Source organism: Mercurialis annua, linkage group LG2 (assembly GCF_937616625.2).
Source record: "Mercurialis annua linkage group LG2, ddMerAnnu1.2, whole genome shotgun sequence".
NCBI lineage: Eukaryota > Viridiplantae > Streptophyta > Magnoliopsida > Malpighiales > Euphorbiaceae > Mercurialis > Mercurialis annua.
The window spans coordinates 41,162,341-41,180,552 of NC_065571.1; the positions used below are offsets into that span (position 1 = coordinate 41,162,341).

At 36.9% G+C, this 18,212-nt stretch overlaps 1 non-coding gene across 1 annotated transcript; it reads right to left on the reverse strand.

Annotated features, from left to right (window-relative positions):
* Positions 1–4,953: 4,953 nt before the first annotated feature.
* LOC126670909 (small nucleolar RNA R71) lies at positions 4,954–5,060 on the reverse strand. Its single transcript, XR_007638897.1, has one exon. It is a non-coding gene; the product is annotated as a small nucleolar RNA R71 (small nucleolar RNA).
* Between the last annotated feature and the right edge of the window lie 13,152 nt (positions 5,061–18,212).

An 18,212-nucleotide genomic window follows, 5' to 3' on the forward strand; every position in this document is an offset into this window, starting at 1 on the left:
GTGTTGAAGATTTGGTGGAAATATTTGGAATGAAGGGAACGGGGTTGATGGATTGGGATCAAAATTTTGATCAAGTGGAGATATGGAGAGAATTGACGGATCGTGATGATTATCGGTCAAGGGGATCCAAAATTAATGAAATCAAAGACATAGCTATTGTGGTGTTTTTGAAGTGGTTTGGGCACTCGTTTGGCGGGCGTAGTGAATATTCGAAGGTGGCCAAGAGTGATCTTTTAGCTTTGAATGCTATTTTGCATCCGGAGATAGAAGCCTACCAAGTCAACACGGCGTATCGTCTTTTGAAGCGATTGAGGGAAGTTCCAACCGAATTATCCAAGATTGGCTATGGTTTCATTATACGTGCTTTGGCCGAGAAATACAATTGTATGCCTACGGCGTCTACTTTGGCAACTTTTGAGACCATTCTAGCACGGTCTCTTAACATCAACCATTTGGATGTCGCCGGATTTGTGAAGAAGGGAGAAGTTATTCCCTATAATAGAAGGGTACGATTGGTGACACGAACACGACGAGAAGCGGTAGCACGGGAAGAAGAAGGAGGAGAAGGAAGAAGAGCGGGGAAGGAACCCGTGGAAACTTCTCAAGCCGGAGAAGCGGCTCATGTTTCCGGGTTTGACCACCGGTTTTCTGAGTTGGTTCAGCAAAACCGGACCAGATGGGAGCAAAACCGGGTAGGTTGGGAAACTAACCAAAAATTACTTGAAGATATCCGACGTGAACAACATGTTGGTCTTGCACAACTTCAATGGAGGCAAGATCGAATGCGGGCACGACTTAATCGGCAAGAGGATTTTCTTCGGGGTTATTTTAATGCCGCCGGCGGAGAGCGTTATCCATCACCGGAACCATCACCGGATCCACCGGCCTTTGACTAGAGCGAGATTTGTTTTTCTAAACCCAAACTCCGTTAATTTTCTATTTTTATTTTTCTTATTTCTTAGCTTTGGGGACATAGCTAGAAATAGTGTGAGGAGGGGGGAAGAAAAATTTATCTTTCGTTTGGGTTATTTTTTTCGGTGATTTATCTTTATTTTCAGTGTTATTAGGTAGTTTATTTTCAGTTTTAGGGTATTAATGTGGTCTATTTTCAAAGGCTTGTATTGCATTAAATCTTTGTCTTTTAATTATGAAAGTGTTAGTTGATTTGGTGTGTATCTTAATTAATTTGTCAATCTTAGATTTCCCCGAATCGATGAATGTATGAAACGCGACTTCTTAAATTCGACAATTGATAAGCGATGCTTGCTTAATGACTTAATAATTCGTTGACATAATCCGATGAAATAAGGGTGAATTCAAAATTTAGACTTGTTCAAATCGTTGAAACATAATTGAATAACTTGATGCGGATTCATGAGATGTTGATTGTTTATTTTTATAGTCGTTTCTAAACTTTTGGCATAAGTAGCATAATTTTTGTAGGAATTGAGTTTATGGCATAACACTACACACTTTTGAGAGTTTTGAGCTTAATTTTCTTGTTGTGAGTGTTGATTTCATGTTCTATTCCTAGAACTTGCTCGGTGTCCGTTTAAAGTTACATGATTGAGTTTTCAACAATTAAATGATTATGGCAATTAGGTATAACTTTTCGTTTAGACCACTTAAATAGACTACCCTTTATCCCTTAGATTACACCAATTTGAGCCTTAAACCTTTTTATTGTTTTTACCATATTTTACCCTTTACCGTTCTATGTTTTACCTCTTTTGTTTACCTTATCGACTTAATGAATTATCTATTATAACTATGATGAATATAGGTGATTAATAACTCAAGATTAGTGAAAAGAGAAAGTGAACTACATTGTGCTTAAAAGATAAAGTTACGCCTTGAAAAAAGAAAAAAAAAAAGAGAGATAGAAATTTGCAAGCAAAAGCTTCAAAAAGAAGAAAAAAAAAATTCTGAGATTGCAAAAAAGCAATGAGTAAAGCGTAATTCAAAAAGAAAAGAAAGTTATAAGTTCATATAAACGCAAAAGCGGAGTTAGATCGACCTATAAGTTAATAGTAGTAATAAATAGTTTATTAAGTTGATAATTAGCCTTTGTTTTATCCTTTTTACCTACCCTTTACCTTAACCACGTTACAACCCCATTAAAGACCATATGATTTTTGTTGATTACCGAATCAAGTAGCGGAGTCCGGGACTATGAGCAAGCTTATGGTGAGTATTCATGTTTTCAAGTGTGAGTTTTTCTTTTGATTATATATACCCTAAACACTTGTTATTATATTGATGCCATTAGCTCGGATTCTACTAAATTGTGCTATGATTTGCTTAAGTGGAAAAAAATTGATTATTTTCCATGTCCCGCAAGTGATAGTGAAGCTTGAAGTGTGATTCAATTTGACCTTGTACTAATGAGTTAGTAACCGTTGTTATATTGAATTATGTCATAAAATTATTATTGTTATTTGATTTCATCATTATTTAGTTGTCGGTTTTAGAAGGTTGTTTTTCATATTATTCATAGGGTCGGGGATTTCTATTATTGATTTATCAATAAGTAATGGGCTAAATTTGCTAACATATTTTGTAGAGTAAGATTTATTTCTTGCTTGAGGACAAGCAAAGGGTAAGTGTGAGGAGGTTTGATAGGAGTATTTTACTCATATATTTAAGGTCTATTTTACTCGGTTTTTCATCATGCGTAGTATTATTTTTATACATTATTTGGCGTTTTTATGTTTAATAGTGTTTGTTAGTGTTTCAGTGGAAATTAGGTGAAAAACGACTATTTGGGGCAAATTTATGGTGGATTGCGTGTACGAGTAAAAGCGTAGCTTGCGGACGAAGAAATTGAAGTTTCACGAACGAGATTGAGCAAAAATAGGTTGTTCCCGTTCGAAACAAAGGTTTCTCGAACGGGAACCATGCAGAATGAGCATGAGTCTCGAACGAGAAGGCCTTGTCTCGTTCGGGACTCAAGAGGAAATCAACATCTCACGAACGTGACACAAAGGACCAAACGAGAGCAAAGCTCTCGGTTCACGTTTTTTCGAACGTGAACGAGGCTCCCGTTCGGGAACCATGTTAAAACTGGGCATGTCTCGAACGGGACTATGGCTTCCCGAACGGGAAAGAAGAAAATTACGCGTGCAGCAGACTTTGAATTGGACTGAAATTCTTCCTCAAATCACAATTACAACTCCTATTACAAATTGATTTGTAATACGAGTTAGAAGACTCCGGAACTTCTCCTACTATATAAAGACCTTGTACTAGACTCAATTTAGTATGTAGAATAATTTAGACTACATTAGTTTTATTTTCATTCTCTTAAAATAGCGTTTTAGCTTCTGTTTCTCAGCAGTTTATAAGTAGTTTATTATTAGTTTCTGCAAAGAACGATTGTGAAGATTTCAAGTTTAATCTAGACGATTCTTCCGAAATTGACAACTCCGGTATTTATTGTTCTAATTATGTTTAATTCTTCATCTTCTTCTTTGTTTAATATAAGCTTAAGCATGTGTAACTAAATCCTTTGTTCGGGGATTGATATGAACATTTAGATTAGTTTTCGAATTGGATTAGGATTTATTAAGTGAGTAAAATTGTGTTTTAATTACTAAGATTAATGCTTGAATTAATTTGATCACTTAGTTCATGATTTTGTGTTTAATTAACTAATTGAGAGATTGTTAATTAAATAGACATAGGTAATTAAAAACTTAGAGGAAAACGCCGTGAGAGCGGGTTGGAATTTAGGTAGTCGTTGAGTTTGCTTCATAATTACAATTTAATTATTTAATTCAGTTTTAATATTGTGAGAGCAAGTTAATAATTGATTAGCTAATTAGGTTGTGATTTTATTTGAATCTTTGAGGCTTGAGAGAGCGGGATTCAGTGCATTAGAATAGCTCGATTTATAATAAAATCACTAGATAAATTTTGATTCATTCTTCTACTAGTTTATTTGGAATTATCAATCCTTGAGCTTTTTACCATTATTGTTTAAACTCCAATTTATTTGTTTGATTTCAGATTTTTAGTCTAATTACTTGAGTTAATTCACTTTAGATTATAATTAGTTTACACAAATCCATTTATTTTCCTACTAGCCAATTAAAGAATATTAGAAATTAGTTGTTTAGTTCATTGTTCCTTGTGGGATCGATACTTGGTCTTCCAAGTTATATTACTTGCGCGATATCGTACACTTGCGATTATTTGCCAACAAGTTTTTGGCGCCGTTGCCGGGGAGCAATTGCGATTAAATTAATTAAAAGTATCTTATTCTTAGATTGAGTTAGTTCTATTTAATTTTAGTTATTTTTATACTTTGTGATTCTTGGATTTTACGTTGGTTTTCTTGTTTGTGTTTACGCAGGAGTTTTTGGTTAGTGTATGCCTAATACACGACGTGCCAGAAAACCGCTAGAACCGTTTCAGTCAGATTTAACATCCTTCGAAAGAAGTATCCGAAAAACAGCGCGGAAATCCAAAACAATGGAGGACGACCGTAACCCTCCGTTGAATCACGAGGGGATTGTTCCACCACCACCACATGATGGCCTAGCTCTTAATAGGCCAAACGAGAGGGTTGCCCCTCTTCCCGTAAGACGTACCTTGGGTGAATTCTTCTTACCCAACGTAGACAACGCCAACTATGGATGTTTTGCACCTCCTATACTCGCTAACAATTTTGAAATCAAGCCGGGAACGATTCAACTACTTGAGAGTCGTTGCCAATTTTATGGGTTGGAACGCGAGGATCCAAACGCCCATCTTTCAAAATTCACGGAGGTATGCAACACATTCAAAATCCATAATGTGACGGAGGATCAAATCAAGCTTCGTCTTTTTCCTTTCTCTTTGAGGGATAAGGCGAGGAATTGGTTTCAATCACTTCCAAGCACCTCAATCACAACATGGAAGCAATTGGCACAAGCTTTTCTCAATAAGTATTTCTCTATGGGCAAGACCGCGAGGATGACCAAGGAAATTATAGATTTTCTCCAATTACATGGTGAATCTCTATACCAAGCTTGGGAACGCTTCAAAGAGCTTCAAAGAAATTGTCCGCATCATCATCTAGGGAGGGAGCATCTTGTCTCTATTTTCTACAATGGTACCAATGAGGGTACACGGGCAACGATTGATGCGGCATCGGGAGGATCACTTATGAAGAAAACTTATGATGAGGCCAATAACTTGCTAAAGGAACTCGCTACAAATAGTTGTTCTTGGTCAACCGAGCGGTTGAGGCAACCACCTCAAAAGGGTATAATGACCCTCGAGCAAACCCAAGAATTTGAAGCAATGAAAGCGAAGAATGCGACACTTCTAGCACAACTCGAGATGTACAAACAACAAGCAAATCAAAGGAATGCTCAACTTGCGGTAGTTCAAATGGGTTGCGAGACTTGTGATGGGCACGATCATTCGGGAATGGATTGCCCCGTCCTACATCAAAACTCAAATGAGCAAGTCAACTATGTCAATGGACAAAGGCAAGGCAATGACCCATATTCCAACACCTATAATCCGGGGTGGAGGAATCATCCTAACTTTTCGTGGAGGGAAAATTCGGGTCAAGCCAATGCCAACCCAAATATGGGAGGAGCAAATTTTCAAGGAGGAAACCGTGGTCCACAAAACCAAGGCAACTTCAACAACTACCGACCACAACCCCCACCCGGTTTTCAAAATCGGAATACGGATGAGGGGAGCAAAATTGACAAGCTTATTGAGGAAGTTAGAACCGGTTTTAAGAACCAAGCTTCCGTCAATCACCATCTCGAGACTCAAATTTCTCAACTTGCCATCTCGCTTCAAAATAGAGCTCAAGGGGGTTTACCGTCTACAACGGAGTCAAATCCAAGGGAGCAAGTCAAAGCCATTGAACTCCGAAGCGGGAAAGAACTTGATGATCCACATGCAAGTAAAGAGAAAGCGATCGATCTAACAACGGGAACAAATGAGGAGGAAGTAACCGAACTTCCATATGTAAAACCGCCACCTCCTCCTCCATTTGTGCCGAAGGTCCCTTTCCCGGGACGATTGAAGAAGACGCCGGATAACCAAAAATTCCATAAATTTCTGGAAATTTTTAAGAAACTCCAAATCAATATAAGCTTTGCGGATGCTTTGCGTGAGATGCCTCAATACGCAAAGTTCCTCAAAGAAATCATAACGAAGAAAAGGAGTTGGGAAGACAAAGGCACAATTTCCCTAACGGAAAATTGTAGCTCACTCATCCTTAGTGACTTGCCCACCAAGCTTAAGGACCCAGGGAGTTTTACAATTCCATGCAAAATAGGCGATTTAAATTCAATTAATTGTCTATGTGATTTAGGAGCAAGTATCAATCTAATGCCTTTGTTTCCTTTCAGGGATATTTTTGGTGATCAAACTTTGAAGCAAACATCAATGATGCTTCAATTGGCGGACCACTCCCTAAAAAAGCCATACGGAGTGGTAGAAGATGTTCTAGTCAAAGTAGACAAATTCATCTTTCCGGTGGATTTTGTCGTACTTGACTATGCGGCGGATAAAACATGCCCTATGATTCTTGGGCGTCCTTTCATGAACACGGGGAGGGCATTGATAGATGTGCACGCCGGACGACTCACTTTGCGTATCGATGATGACAAAGTAGAGTTCGATATGAAAAGGATTATGCACAACACTTTTGAAGAGGTGGAATGCATGAAATTGGATATGATTGATGGAATCGTGGAAGAACTTTTTCCGGTTTCAAAAGTCATATTCCATTCCGAGGAGACACAAGCAACTTCCGGGGAAGAATATTCCAAAGAAGATGAGCCGAAAGCCGAAAATTTGATTAGAAGAGAGAGCGTGACACCACCTTCTTCTATCTCTCCACCAAAGGTTGAGCTTAAAACGTTACCGTCTCACTTACGGTATGCGTTTTTGGGCGACAACATGACACTTCCCATCATCATCTCAAACAACTTGTCGGAAACACAAGAAGCGAGAGTTGTCAAAGTGGTGAAGCAACATATATTGGCGATCGGTTGGCAAATTTCGGACATCCGAGGAATTAGTCCCTCGGTAGTCATGCACAAGATCCACCTAGAAAATGAGTCAAGAGCATCGGCTCAAAGACAACGGCGTTTGAATCCAAATATGAAGGAGGTCGTGCACAAAGAGATAGTAAAACTTCTCGACGCCGGAATTATATACCCCATATCCGATAGTACGTGGGTTAGTCCCATTCAATGCGTTCCAAAGAAAGGGGGGATGACGGTGATTGAGAACGAGAAGGGTGAGCAAATTTCCACTAGGACGGTAACGGGATGGCGTGTTTGTATTGACTACCGCAAGTTAAATACGGAGACGAGGAAGGACCATTTTCCGTTACCATTTATCGATCAAATGTTGGAGCGGGTAGCGGGCCACGCTTATTATTGTTTTCTCGATGGATATTCCGGGTACAATCAAATTCTTATCTTCCCGGATGACCAAGAGAAAACAACTTTCACATGTCCTTATGGAACGTTTGCTTATCGGAGGATGCCATTTGGTCTTTGTAATGCACCGGCAACATTTCAACGATGTATGACTTCCATCATCGCCGATATGATTGAAGATATTATGGAGGTCTTCATGGATGATTTTTCGGTATTCGGGGACTCTTTTGAGATGTGCTTAAATAATCTTGAACGAGTGTTGGCCCGGTGTGAGGAGACCAATCTAGTCTTGAATTGGGAGAAGTGCCATTTCATGGTAGAGGAGGGAATTGTCTTGGGACATAAAATCTCCAAGGACGGCATTGAAGTAGATAGAGCAAAAACGGAAATCATCGAGAAATTACCACCACCAACTACCGTAAAAGGCGTTCGGGCCTTCTTAGGGCACGCCGGGTTTTATCGACGATTCATCAAAAATTTCTCTTCCATTGCTCGTCCTTTAACTAATTTGCTTGTTAAAGATATTCCTTATGAATTTACTAATGATTGCCTTGTTGCTTTTTCTATGTTGAAGGAAGCCCTTATCTCGGCCCCAATTATTTCATCACCCGATTGGACTCTCCCTTTCGAACTCATGTGTGATGCAAGCGATATAGCACTTGGGTGCGTATTGGGGCAAAGGAAGGAGAAAAAGCTTCATGTGATATACTATGCGAGCCGAACATTGGCGGGTGCTCAACTCAATTACACCACCACCGAAAAAGAGATGCTTGCGGTGGTGTTCGCATTGGATAAATTTCGGTCGTACTTACTTTGCTCTAAGGTTATCATCTATACGGACCATGCGGCCCTTCGATACCTTTTTGCAAAGCAAGATGCTAAACCGAGACTAATCCGATGGGTGCTTCTTATGCAAGAGTTTGACATTGAAATTCGCGACAAGAAAGGAACGGAAAACGTCGTCGCCGACCACTTGTCAAGGTTAGAAATTCCGGAACCAATTATAAGTGGCGTAGAGATTAATGAAACGTTTCCGGATGAGATGTTGATGGTACTTTCGGAAGTAGAAACGCCATGGTATGCGGATATCGCAAACTATCTATCTTCCGAAATAATGCCGCCGGATTTGACTTACCACCAAAGGAAGAAGTTCTTGAGCGATGCTAAACGGTTTCTATGGGAGGAACCGTACCTCTTCAAGGTGTGTGGAGATGGGATTTTGAGGAGATGTGTCCCACTACAAGAGATGATGCCTATACTTAGTCAATGCCATTCCTCGGACTATGCGGGTCACTATGGAACATCAAGGACCGCCGCTCGTGTGCTAGAGTGCGGATTCTTTTGGCCTACGCTATTTCGCGATGCAAAAGACTTTGTTAGTCATTGCGATCGATGCCAAAGAGTGGGGAACATATCTAAGAGAGATGAAATGCCGCTTACCAACATTCAAGAGGTGGAACTTTTCGATGTATGGGGAATAGACTTCATGGGTCCATTTCCTATGTCGTTTGGAAAGCAATACATATTGGTGTGCGTAGATTACATTTCAAAATGGGTAGAGGCGGAAGCATTACCCACTAACGATGCCAAAGTAGTGTTGGATTTTCTCAAACGTTTGATGAATCGATACGGGACTCCTAGAGCAATAATAAGCGACGGTGGATCTCACTTTTGCAATAGGCAATTCGATGCCTTGATGTGGAAATATAAAGTCTATCATCGGGTCGCTACTCCGTACCATCCTCAAACAAGCGGGCAAGTTGAAGTTTCTAACCGTGAGCTAAAGAGAATTCTAGAGAAAACGGTTAATAACACAAGGAAAGATTGGTCACTAAAACTAGATGATGCATTATGGGCATATCGTACGACTTTTAAAACGCCCCTCGGAATGTCTCCATATCGTATTGTTTTTGGGAAAGCATGCCATCTTCCGGTGGAACTTGAACATAGAGCATATTGGGCCATTAAAAAGCTCAATTTTGACCTTAAAGCGGCGGGGGAGAAACGTATGCTTCAACTCAATGAGTTGGACGAATTTCGGTTAAATGCTTATGAAAACGCCAAGCTTTACAAAGAAAAGACGAAACGATGGCACGACGCTCATATCGTTCCTAAAACTTTTTCGAAAGGCTCTTTTGTCTTGCTCTACAACTCACGCCTCAAATTATTTCCCGGGAAATTAAAATCCCGTTGGAGCGGTCCTTTCAAAATTCGAACGGTGGCAAGTCATGGAGCTTTGGAATTGGAGAACTCTAGTGGTGAAATCTTCAAAGTAAATGGACAACGGTGCAAGCCGACCTTTGACGGATCAAGTGGTGGAACAAATCACGTTCACCGCTCCTACATAAATTCCGGGCCACGGTCTAGCTTTTGACCGAAAATAAAGCGCACTCGAGAGGCAATCTCGAGAGGTTACGTGTTTTGTTTTTTTTTTATTATTATTATTTATTTTATTTTTATTCTTTTTATGCTTATTTAATTTTGATTTGTTTATTTATTTCCGTTTAATTCCGGGGTGAGTTTTTGTGTTTATGCAGGTATATAAAAGATTTCAGGAGGTTCTCGTTCGGAACAGCTCTTTTCTCGAACGAGAAAGCCAAAAATTGGCCTTGGTCTCGTTCGAGAAAGATCTTTCTCGTTCGAGACTCAGCCCTCGGATTCTATTTTTTCGAACGTGAAGGCCTTTCTCGTTCGGGACTAGGCAAATTTTGCCTTTGTCCCGTTCGGAAAAGACCATTCCCGTTCGAGACACAAGGCAATTTTGCCTAGTTTCGATAGGGTTTCGAACGGGACAAAATTAATACTGAGAAATAAGCCTAATCCCGTTCGGGATTAAATTATTCCCGTTCGGGAAGCATCAGATATTTTGAAAAATTTGAATTTTGAATTTAAATATGGTAGATTTCTTGGGACTTGTATTTCTTTTGAAACTTGTGTTTCTTTTAATATTTGTGTTTCCTTGAGATTAGTACTTTGACAAAATTGAATTTTTCACTTGGATTGATGACTTGGCAAATCTAAACCACTAATTAGTGCTTAAAATTCACTTGGATTGATTACATGGTTTCAATCTAAATCGTTAAATCAAATGGAGAGTTTGAAATTAGTGGAGGGAAATCTTGAGATTTGATTTATTTTTCCTATAAATACCTTGCATTGTTATTCATTTTTCTTAACCAACATAATTCTTCTAATATTTTCTCTTCTTATTCTCTTAAATTTTTCTTAGAAAATTCACATTCCGCAAAAATGGTACGAAGCAAAAACGCCGAAAATCAACCAATCCGTCGTTCCAGCACGAGAAATCAAGAAGCGGCGAATCCACCCTTGCCGGCCGTGGGAAGGGGACGTACTAAATCAACCGCTCCATCCTCATCTCGGGTTAACACCTCGGAAATATTGACTACTCGCTATAACGCACCTTTCCAAATCCATACGGAGGAGGAAGGTGATTTATATTTGAGTATCAAAGAAAGGGAAATGGTAGTTCCATTTCAAATCGATTTTGATGATATGGAAAGCCTTGGCATCAAGGATGAGGTCGAGCGCTATTTGGAGATTTTGGGTTTATCGGCATTATCAAAGGTTAGTCATCACTCTTACGATGAAATTACTCGTGAATTCTTCTCTACTCTCAAACCGGTTAGCGGTTCTCCTACATCTATTTCTTTCCGCATCAACAACACTAGCCATACACTTAGTGTTGAAGATTTGGTGGAAATATTTGGAATGAAGGGAACGGGGTTGATGGATTGGGATCAAAATTTTGATCAAGTGGAGATATGGAGAGAATTGACGGATCGTGATGATTATCGGTCAAGGGGATCCAAAATTAATGAAATCAAAGACATAGCTATTGTGGTGTTTTTGAAGTGGTTTGGGCACTCGTTTGGCGGGCGTAGTGAATATTCGAAGGTGGCCAAGAGTGATCTTTTAGCTTTGAATGCTATTTTGCATCCGGAGATAGAAGCCTACCAAGTCAACACGGCGTATCGTCTTTTGAAGCGATTGAGGGAAGTTCCAACCGAATTATCCAAGATTGGCTATGGTTTCATTATACGTGCTTTGGCCGAGAAATACAATTGTATGCCTACGGCGTCTACTTTGGCAACTTTTGAGACCATTCTAGCACGGTCTCTTAACATCAACCATTTGGATGTCGCCGGATTTGTGAAGAAGGGAGAAGTTATTCCCTATAATAGAAGGGTACGATTGGTGACACGAACACGACGAGAAGCGGTAGCACGGGAAGAAGAAGGAGGAGAAGGAAGAAGAGCGGGGAAGGAACCCGTGGAAACTTCTCAAGCCGGAGAAGCGGCTCATGTTTCCGGGTTTGACCACCGGTTTTCTGAGTTGGTTGAGCAAAACCGGACCGGATGGGAGCAAAACCGGGTAGGTTGGGAAACTAACCAAAAATTACTTGAAGATATCCGACGTGAACAACATGTTGGTCTTGCACAACTTCAATGGAGGCAAGATCGAATGCGGGCACGACTTAATCGGCAAGAGGATTTTCTTCGGGGTTATTTTAATGCCGCCGGCGGAGAGCGTTATCCATCACCGGAACCATCACCGGATCCACCGGCCTTTGACTAGAGCGAGATTTGTTTTTCTAAACCCAAACTCCGTTAATTTTCTATTTTTATTTTTCTTATTTCTTAGCTTTGGGGACATAGCTAGAAATAGTGTGAGGAGGGGGGAAGAAAATTTTATCTTTCGTTTGGGTTATTTTTTTCGGTGATTTATCTTTATTTTCAGTGTTATTAGGTAGTTTATTTTCAGTTTTAGGGTATTAATGTGGTCTATTTTCAAAGGCTTGTATTGCATTAAATCTTTGTCTTTTAATTATGAAAGTGTTAGTTGATTTGGTGTGTATCTTAATTAATTTGTCAATCTTAGATTTCCCCGAATCGATGAATGTATGAAACGCGACTTCTTAAATTCGACAATTGATAAGCGATGCTTGCTTAATGACTTAATAATTCGTTGACATAATCCGATGAAATAAGGGTGAATTCAAAATTTAGACTTGTTCAAATCGTTGAAACATAATTGAATAACTTGATGCGGATTCATGAGATGTTGATTGTTTATTTTTATAGTCGTTTCTAAACTTTTGGCATAAGTAGCATAATTTTTGTAGGAATTGAGTTTATGGCATAACACTACACACTTTTGAGAGTTTTGAGCTTAATTTTCTTGTTGTGAGTGTTGATTTCATGTTCTATTCCTAGAACTTGCTCGGTGTCCGTTTAAAGTTACATGATTGAGTTTTCAACAATTAAATGATTATGGCAATTAGGTATAACTTTTCGTTTAGACCACTTAAATAGACTACCCTTTATCCCTTAGATTACACCAATTTGAGCCTTAAACCTTTTTATTGTTTTTACCATATTTTACCCTTTACCGTTCTATGTTTTACCTCTTTTGTTTACCTTATCGACTTAATGAATTATCTATTATAACTATGATGAATATAGGTGATTAATAACTCAAGATTAGTGAAAAGAGAAAGTGAACTACATTGTGCTTAAAAGATAAAGTTACGCCTTGAAAAAAGAAAAAAAAAAGAGAGATAGAAATTTGCAAGCAAAAGCTTCAAAAAGAAGAAAAAAAAAATTCTGAGATTGCAAAAAAGCAATGAGTAAAGCGTAATTCAAAAAGAAAAGAAAGTTATAAGTTCATATAAACGCAAAAGCGGAGTTAGATCGACCTATAAGTTAATAGTAGTAATAAATAGTTTATTAAGTTGATAATTAGCCTTTGTTTTATCCTTTTTACCTACCCTTTACCTTAACCACGTTACAACCCCATTAAAGACCATATGATTTTTGTTGATTACCGAATCAAGTAGCGGAGTCCGGGACTATGAGCAAGCTTATGGTGAGTATTCATGTTTTCAAGTGTGAGTTTTTCTTTTGATTATATATACCCTAAACACTTGTTATTATATTGATGCCATTAGCTCGGATTCTACTAAATTGTGCTATGATTTGCTTAAGTGGAAAAAAATTGATTATTTTCCATGTCCCGCAAGTGATAGTGAAGCTTGAAGTGTGATTCAATTTGACCTTGTACTAATGAGTTAGTAACCGTTGTTATATTGAATTATGTCATAAAATTATTATTGTTATTTGATTTCATCATTATTTAGTTGTCGGTTTTAGAAGGTTGTTTTTCATATTATTCATAGGGTCGGGGATTTCTATTATTGATTTATCAATAAGTAATGGGCTAAATTTGCTAACATATTTTGTAGAGTAAGATTTATTTCTTGCTTGAGGACAAGCAAAGGGTAAGTGTGAGGAGGTTTGATAGGAGTATTTTACTCATATATTTAAGGTCTATTTTACTCGGTTTTTCATCATGCGTAGTATTATTTTTATACATTATTTGGCGTTTTTATGTTTAATAGTGTTTGTTAGTGTTTCAGTGGAAATTAGGTGAAAAACGACTATTTGGGGCAAATTTATGGTGGATTGCGTGTACGAGTAAAAGCGTAGCTTGCGGACGAAGAAATTGAAGTTTCACGAACGAGATTGAGCAAAAATAGGTTGTTCCCGTTCGAAACAAAGGTTTCTCGAACGGGAACCATGCAGAATGAGCATGAGTCTCGAACGAGAAGGCCTTGTCTCGTTCGGGACTCAAGAGGAAATCAACATCTCACGAACGTGACACAAAGGACCAAACGAGAGCAAAGCTCTCGGTTCACGTTTTTTCGAACGTGAACGAGGCTCCCGTTCGGGAACCATGTTAAAACTGGGCATGTCTCGAACGGGACTATGGCTTCCCGAACGGGAAAGAAGAAAATTACGCGTGCAGCAGACTTTGAATTGGACTGAAATTCTTCCTCAAATCACAATTACAACTCCTATTACAAATTGATTTGTAATACGAGTTAGAAGACTCCGGAACTTCTCCTACTATATAAAGACCTTGTACTAGACTCAATTTAGTATGTAGAATAATTTAGACTACATTAGTTTTATTTTCATTCTCTTAAAATAGCGTTTTAGCTTCTGTTTCTCAGCAGTTTATAAGTAGTTTATTATTAGTTTCTGCAAAGAACGATTGTGAAGATTTCAAGTTTAATCTAGACGATTCTTCCGAAATTGACAACTCCGGTATTTATTGTTCTAATTATGTTTAATTATTCATCTTCTTCTTTGTTTAATTTAAGCTTAAGCATGTGTAACTAAATCCTTTGTTCGGGGATTGATATGAACATTTAGATTAGTTTTCGAATTGGATTAGGATTTATTAAGTGAGTAAAATTGTGTTTTAATTACTAAGATTAATGCTTGAATTAATTTGATCACTTAGTTCATGATTTTGTGTTTAATTAACTAATTGAGAGATTGTTAATTAAATAGACATAGGTAATTAAAAACTTAGAGGAAAACGCCGTGAGAGCGGGTTGGAATTTAGGTAGTCGTTGAGTTTGCTTCATAATTACAATTTAATCATTTAATTCAGTTTTAATATTGTGAGAGCAAGTTAATAATTGATTAGCTAATTAGGTTGTGATTTTATTTGAATCTTTGAGCCTTGAGAGAGAGCGGGATTCAGTGCATTAGAATAGCTCGATTCATAATAAAATCACTAGATAAATTTTGATTCATTCTTCTACTAGTTTATTTGGAATTATCAATCCTTGAGCTTTTTACCATTATTGTTTAAACTCCAATTTATTTGTTTGATTTCAGATTTTTAGTCTAATTACTTAAGTTAATTCACTTTAGATTATAATTAGTTTACACAAATCCATTTATTTTCCTACTAGCCAATTAAAGAATATTAGAAATTAGTTGTTTAGTTCATTGTTCCTTGTGGGATCGATACTTGGTCTTCCAAGTTATATTACTTGCGCGATATCGTACACTTGAGATTATTTGCCAACAGAGTCCGGTATCACCTGAGAGTGGATCTCCTGTGACTCGGCTCCATTATATTTACTATGGGATTCGGTATTCATCATTAGCCCCCCCGCAAGTGAGTTGAAGTAGTTGGTATTCATGCCTTAGTGGATTTTAGCTCTTTTGGAGCTGAGTCCCCTTATACGGGCGAGTCGCTTTGTATTCCGGGCGAGTCGTTTCATATGTTTGTGGGTGACGTTTCTTCTTTAGTAAGATTCTGCGTTGCCACGTGTCGACATTTAGTGATTTAACGATTAATGATTTATTCAAAACTCTTCATATTTAATCTCTTTGCATTTCTTTTTTCCCTCTCACTTGCTTTTCGAATTTGTTCTTATTTCTGCAACTATTTCCTCTTCGTTCTTTGTCTGATTATTTGGTTCTTCGTGACTTGTTTTATCCAGATCTTCAGGTATGTTCCCTTTTGTTACTTGGATGTTAATATGGTTTTCTTCCTTGTATATGTTCTTCATGATCATTGTTCTGGAAATTCCTTTTCTGTTCTTGATGTTCTTCGATGTGTTCTTCAATGTGTTCTTCAATATATTTCTTGTTTGATCTTTATTTTGTATTCATATTTGTATTTTCCTGTTCTAGGATGCCTCTTAGTCGAGTGGAAGATGCATGCGCTACTATGGCTTTTACCAGATCAAAGCTTCGTAGGAGTGAAGTCTTAAATATCTATTTTAAGTATAGCTTTCCTTTCGATTATATGGTAATATTACCTGGTGCCGATATGGCTGCCTCCGATTATCCGGGTTCTTCTTGTAGGGCGGTTCTTTTCGAGGAGCAGTTTGCTGCTGGTCTTAGGTTTCCTTTAGACTCGTTTTTAGTAGAAGTGTGCAGGGATTTACAGGTCGCTCTGGGACAATTTTATCCCGGTACGATTAAAGTAGTGCTCGGCTTTTCAGAGGCGTGTAGGCTTCGGGGTTGTGCCCCTTCTCTCAACGTTAAATAATTTTTTTGTATTAACTAATTCAACACTTTATAAATAAAGTATATGTAATGTATTTTATTATTTAATTAATATTTTTAAAATTAGCAAACATAATTAAAAATACATATATAAACATATTTAGTAAAGATATTATTAAAATTGATAATATATTTTATTATAAATAAATATATGAATGTATTTTATAAGTATTGAATAGTTCATGGGTATAAGTGTAAAATGTTTAAAATTTTATTATTTAGAAATATGTTGAAAATATTTTTTTAGAATGAAAATAGATTTAATTGTTGTGCTATAGTGTAATTTTAGAGTAAAATTCACACTATTTTTGAATATTGTTGGAGATGCATTTATAATTTTATACATTACATTTTATTTATTTTCCTCTTACATTCCTTTATTTTTTTTAATTCTCTGTCAAATGATAAAAAATTTGAAATTTCAACCCAAGTGTTGTTCTCTCCCAATTTTTATAGATTTCCAAACAAAGGACAGAGAGACGCCATATTGAGAAGAAATAAAGAACATTATTGGCCATATTCATTCACTTTTGGGATTAAATAGACTAGAATGTTAACTTTGGGTGGTGGCTTTTACTGACAAATTTAGGGACCAATTTGAAACTTTCGCCTCCAATATCGACCATTCTCAAATCTCAAACTTACATGCCACGTCAAGATTGGTCATGTTTGGTTCAATTTCGGAGAAAGAAATTGAGTAGACTGCTGCTCTTGTCAGTATACACTGGTGGGGCCCAATAAAAAGCAGAGAATTTAGGATAAAACAAACCGAAAAAATATCTCTTTTCCCCATGATAATTAATTAATTAACAATTATAGATATCAAATGCCATATTCGCCCTTTGCCTTTTCATTTAATTCCTAATCTACCCTTCAGGTTTGCTTTTATAATTTTTAGAATTTACTTTTATATCCTGTCCAGTTTTGGCGGGTTGTGTGCATTGATGGAATAAGTATGGTACAAAGTCAGGGTACGATTGTCATTTTGAGATATTCTAAAACGGCTACTTTTTTGCCCGACGTTCTAGCTCTAGATCATTAAGAATCTTCCCCTTTTGTTGAATTTGAAATTATTTTCCGAAATTGTCCTTATTGTTCAACTTTTTTGCACCAGCTGCCACCATTTATGCTTGAAGAAATTTGGACAGCCAGTTAAAAATTTGTAAACTTTAATTTTACAAACATACCCCTTGAAGCAATTTTCATTTTTTACATTCTGTTTTAATTGAAACTTTTAATATATAATATTTAGATAACAACAATACAATAATTAGTTCAGTTTGTGTTTACTAGTAAGAGCATCTCCACTCTAGTGCTAAAATACCTCACAATGCTATAATTTAGCATTTAATATAAAAAACACATCTCCATTGCACTTCTATTTCATGTGCTAAATTTAGCATATGTTAAACTTTGTGCCAAATTTGTTAGAAAGTTTAGCATATGCCAAATTTATTTATATCTAAATTATTTACTGATTTGCCATTAATAATGATAATCACTTATAAAATTATAAATTTAGCATTTAGTTTAGCATTTTGCAATGGAGTGAATTTCAATAATATATAATATATATAGCATTTTATCTTATTTTGTGCTAAAAATAACATAAAAAATACAACATGCTATAATTAGCTATGTATAATTTTTTTTTTTTGATATTACATGAGACCCCATTATTTTCATATTTAAAATATTATAATTACTTTTTATTGATAATATTATTCCTCTAAATATAGCACTATTTTAAAATTTTGTAAGTACATGCTTGAGCTTAACCCATAAATTGATACATAGTATGAGTTTCTTTATTTATTACTCCATAAAAACTAAAAAAGTCTAAAATTGTAGCTAATCAAGAAAAAGAGAGACCAACATATAATAAAAGGTAGGTAAGCAATATCTATTGAAGAAGTTG